Here is a 4,483-nt window from a genome sequence, read left to right as displayed (position 1 = left end):
TATATATATATATATATATATATATATGATGAGGCCAATAGCCAGAAACACGTGTCCGCGGTTTGCCTCCATATTTCCTGAGTGGCATGTCCACGAATTTCCTCCTTGTGATTTATATCATACACACTCAATAATATCTATATCTCTGTATCTATATATATATATATATATATATATATATAATATATATATAATATATATATATATATAATAGATGTATTTTTCAATGCTGAACAACTTTCAAAATTTTTCAAAATAAGAGTACTTTATTCCTGTCTCAAAATCAAATATTTGAAGGCTCCTCGTATATTACGTGTGATTTACTGTATTTCGTTGGTGCATGTTTAGTTTTAGGAAATGCACAAACTTTTATCAAGAGTATATATTTATTTAAAATAATTCCCAGATATTTACACTTTTTCAGTCCGCATCAAATGGGATTTTTTTTGTTCATCTCTTCAAGCAACTTTTGATATCTCCATTAGGTTGTGATGCCAAATGACATGCATATGACCGATCAAGTGATTTTTCTTCCCTGTCAAATTTGACATTTTTCCCAAAAAATGTTCAGAAAAGCAGTTATTGCTCGAAATTTCGAAAATCGGTAAGGAGAAAAGATTATTGTTTTTCAATTTTGTACCCATATACCAATTTTCAGCTCTCTAGAACAAATTTAGGGTTTTTACAGTTTTTCGAAAATTTGACATTTGCCGATTTCTCAAATTTAGCCAAACCTCAACAAAGTTAGTGCTTTATGCCTAACTTATCTTTCCAACGCATTTTTAGTACCAATTGCAATTCTAAATACAACTTATTTCGCAAAAATTTAAAACACCAGAAAAAATTATGCCAAAAATGATGCAAAGTTGATACAGTTTTTAACAGATAAATATTTTACTTTATTACTACTTTCTGCGAAATAGCTTGATACATAAGCATAATTAAAAAACAATATAAATGAAAAGTCAATAATTTATTCTTTACTGCACTTTTCAAACAGTTAAACTTTGATTTACTAATTACGAAAAATTACAACACAATTAAACTTAGGGAAGGAATTATACGAAAGTAATTTCACATTTACTAAATATTATTTATGAGGTATGAATGAACAAAATCACTTCAGAAATCAATTAAGATTTTGTTGCCTAGAAAAATAAACCGTAAAAAATTCTAACAAACAGCTGTTAAAATAAAGTTATAATTTAAATTAAGAACACTAAATCAAATCGAAACATATGCCTAAACCAATAGAAATACAAAATAAAAAGTCACATTTCGGTGTGCCTTCCACCACGTTCAATGCAATCAATTGTCCTTTTTCAAACATCTTTAACTGCATTCTTTATACTACGGGGTTTCGTGCTTACAACACATTCTCGAATAACTGCCTCTAAATGGTTTATATCTCGAAAAGGTCTTTGCTTATACAACTTTTGTTTCAAGTAACCCCACAAGAAGAAATCTAGTGGGGTTATATCAGGAGATTTAGGCGGCCAAAAGTGTTCCATATTGCGACTGATTACTTTGCCCCTAAATATTTCCAAAAGACGCTCTTTAACCACCCTTGTAGTATGAATAGGTGCACCATCACACTGATACCACACAACATTTCTTTCTTGAAGGGGTATATTATCCAAAACTTCAGATAGCTCGATATTCACAAAGTGTAGGTAGTCCGCAGAATTTAAATTATGTCTAAAAAAGTATGGTCCTATAATTTGATCGTTTAATATGCCACACCATACATTCGTCTTACACGAATATTGATCTCGACATTCGATTACGAAATGTGGGTTTTCTTTTGCCCACCACCTGCAGTTTTGCGAGTTCACAACGCCATTTGAAGAGAAGGTCGCTTCATCTGTCCATAAATTTGATAAGGAAAATGATAATTTTCTTCTTTTTCCCCTTGAAAGCAAAAAGAAAAATACAAGCGCATATCGAAGTCCCTTTCTTTTAATGTATTGATAAATTTTGGTTCATAAGGCGTAAATTTATTTTTGTGTAAAATACGTCGTACACTCTCTCGGTTAACATCTGTTCTATCTGCAATATCTTGAATACTTGTTTTTTATGTTCTACGACATCCAAACATATTTCAAATTCCACTTCTTCAGTATGTCTAGAAGGCTGATGTCTTTTCTAAAACTACTCTCAACCGAGCCAGTAGATTTAAACTTAGCTATTATCCTACTAACTGTTGACTGATGAATATTTTTTGCAGGATGTCTGGCATTGAAAATATCAGCTACTTGTCGGTGACCGGTATTCTCGCCGCATATTAATACGATTTCAATTTTCTCTTGAAGATTCAGCATTTTCAACAACACACTAGACAACGAATAAACTATTTTAAATCTAAAACTGATAAACACTATCTTGAGTTATTCAACAAATGTCATATGACAATAAAATTTTGTGCTTATTCAGTTCAGTTCAATTGTTTCCACAGTACCCTTAGTTTAATTGTGTTGTAATTTTTCGTAATTAGTAAATCAAAGTTTAACTGTTTGAAAAGTGCAGTAAAGAATAAATTATTAACTTTTCATTGATATTGTTTTTTGATTATGCTTATGTATCAAGCAAAAAGTAGAAATGAAGTGAAATATTTATCTATTTTTAAAAACTGTATCAACTTTGCATCATTTTTGGCATAATTTTTTCTGGTGTTTTAAATTTTTGCGAAATAAGTTGTATTTAGAATTGCAATTGGTAATAAAAATGCGTTGGAAAGATAAGTTAGGCATAAAGCACTAATTTTGTTGAGGTTTGGCTAAATTTGAGAAATCGACAAATGTCAAATTTTCGAAAAACTGTAAAAATTTTTTGGAAAAAATATCAAATTGGACAGGGAAGAAAAGACTTTATGTGTGACACTGTATATATATATATATATAATATATATATATATATATATATATATATATATATATATATATATATATATATAATATATATATATATATAATATATATATATATATATATATATATATATATATATATATATATATATATATATATTGGCTATAATCGGTGAAAGTGACGCGTAAAGAATTCGTCCTTCAGTTGGAAGTAGCAGTTTCGTACACAGCATCCTAGTAATTCCATGATTACTAGTATCGGTAAGTTTTTTTGTCTTTCAGGTCTCCATCTTCGGATAGCTTCTTCGGTATGGTTTGAAATGCTTCTTCGACAGGAACGTTAGTCTAGAGGCTTTCCACGTCGAAACTGATCTTTGCTCTTCGATTTCCCCTAGTAGTTCATCAAAATGCATTGAATTTTTCACAAAAGATGATGTTTTACCTTGCAGTGTTTTAATTATTGGTAATAAAAAATCTGAACAAGTTTTGAGTGGCTGAGCTAATAATCGGTCTGAGGTAGTCCATACAAAGTCTGGTACAACTTCCTTTCAATGTTAAAAGTTGGAACTGGTTCTCGATCTAGCTGTTCTCTGATTTTCCATCTGAATTCTTCTGCCTGACCAATAAGAAAAATAGTGGATTCCACTGCAGTTTTGGTGTTGGTATTGGTGGTTTGGCCAATCAACCGATGGTATAGTCGCAGTAACTTGTATTGTGAATAGTTAAAGCTATTGGCATCTCAAAGGCCGAAAAAACCAATACAGAGAAATAATGCCGCTGCCAACTAGTCCACGTGGACTGAAGGATTGGCGGTTCGTATTGGATAATTTTCACTAATCGAGTTTTATGATTGGCTGAAGAATTATAAAATTAAATTTGAAGTCATGTTACGGTGACGAATACAATGTGGGAATGAGTATCACCGTTGTGTCGTCAATGTTCAGCTCAGGAACTGATCGCGATTTGGTGCAGTTATAATTACCTAAAATTTTTGTTATCTGTTCAAAATGTAGCTTCCTTGGACAAGTACTAATAATAATAACGAGTGTGATAACAACGCAGCCTTTTTCCTGTGTAGTGATTCCAATAGAGATGAATAACAATGCGAAAAAGAGATACCAGTGAATAAGATTCGAATGCATTTGAATATTGAAACACAGAGAGTATGTTTCAACGTGTATAAGAATCTACATCTCAAATTTGCTTTCAAGGGAAACAAACCAATACAAGCAATATCAGATTTGACCGAAATTCCTTTCTCAACTGTAGGTACGTTAAATAGTCAAAAACAAACCTTATGGGCGCAAGACGCGATGTGGTACGGGATTAAAAAAAACCTTCAAATGTTCATCTAATAAAATCATTGAAAAAACAATATACGAGTTACAAAAGCAATGAGATACCTACAACTGAAATCATAAGGAAGAAATTGAATACTTCCGGCCATTATGTGAGCTGCTTTGACAAAATTCTTCAGAATTGGAAAGAAACTAGGATTTAGATTTAAAATAATAAACAAACGTCAAGCAGTTTTGGAAAGCCGAAGAATAGTAGAATTGCGTAACAAATACTTAAAACGAATAACTAAATATAGGCAAGAACAACGGCCAATTTTCT

This window comes from Leptinotarsa decemlineata, unplaced genomic scaffold (assembly GCF_025532065.1).
Source record: "Leptinotarsa decemlineata unplaced genomic scaffold, Ldec_3_MD MMD2_tig00026328_RagTag_RagTag, whole genome shotgun sequence".
In the NCBI taxonomy this organism is placed as follows: domain Eukaryota; kingdom Metazoa; phylum Arthropoda; class Insecta; order Coleoptera; family Chrysomelidae; genus Leptinotarsa; species Leptinotarsa decemlineata.
This window is presented reverse-complemented; position numbering follows the sequence as displayed.